Raw genomic sequence first — 608 nt, 5'->3', positions numbered from 1 at the left:
AATGTCAGGCGTGAGGCCATTAACACAATCCACACCCGTGTCCACACAGATTGCCACTTTACTGAAACCCAGGAATGGCAGCAATTCAATTTGCACCCAAAATGGGTGCAACAGTGATTTAAATGTATGTGCATATATTTAATTTGCCTGAACTGCCCATTCATCTTTATCAGCATTTCCCCCTTTACTGCTGCATTCGCCAATGCGCTTCTCAGCCTTTTGGCTAAGATTAAGTGTAGTATCGATATGCTACGCTTGGTTGAAGTCATTAGGTTACGTTTCAGCTTCATTTGAAGCAATTTTTAAAAGCTGCATCTTGGCCTTTTGGCTAAGATGCAAATGAGATCAAGCCTTGGAGGAAGAGCTATACCCACTCCAATCAGCTTGGATCATGTAGATCAAGCCCAGGACAGGAGGTGAGAGCCCTGTCCTGTCAGCTTGGATCGGGAATGTCCCAACATGTTGGGACTCTGAATTGGCTTTAATTTGACTTGATTGGATTGGAATAAAGTTTAAAAAACAATCCCGGAATGGACCTGCTGAATAAAAGTCTGAATCGGGCGCTCCAGCTGCTGAAGAGAGAGTTCAGAGCTTCCAACGGCTCCCTG

General features: G+C 44.6%; 1 non-coding gene across 1 annotated transcript; it reads left to right on the top strand.

The window, feature by feature from the left end:
* The first annotated feature begins 203 nt into the window (after window positions 1–203).
* LOC145344596 (U2 spliceosomal RNA) lies at window positions 204–402 on the top strand. The gene has a single exon (XR_013886903.1). It is a non-coding gene; the product is annotated as a U2 spliceosomal RNA (small nuclear RNA).
* Window positions 403–608: the final 206 nt, after the last annotated feature.

This window comes from Carcharhinus amblyrhynchos, chromosome 6 (assembly GCF_965287045.1).
Source record: "Carcharhinus amblyrhynchos chromosome 6, sCarAmb.v2.hapA, whole genome shotgun sequence".
Taxonomy (NCBI): domain Eukaryota; kingdom Metazoa; phylum Chordata; class Chondrichthyes; order Carcharhiniformes; family Carcharhinidae; genus Carcharhinus; species Carcharhinus amblyrhynchos.
This window is presented reverse-complemented; position numbering and strand designations above follow the sequence as displayed.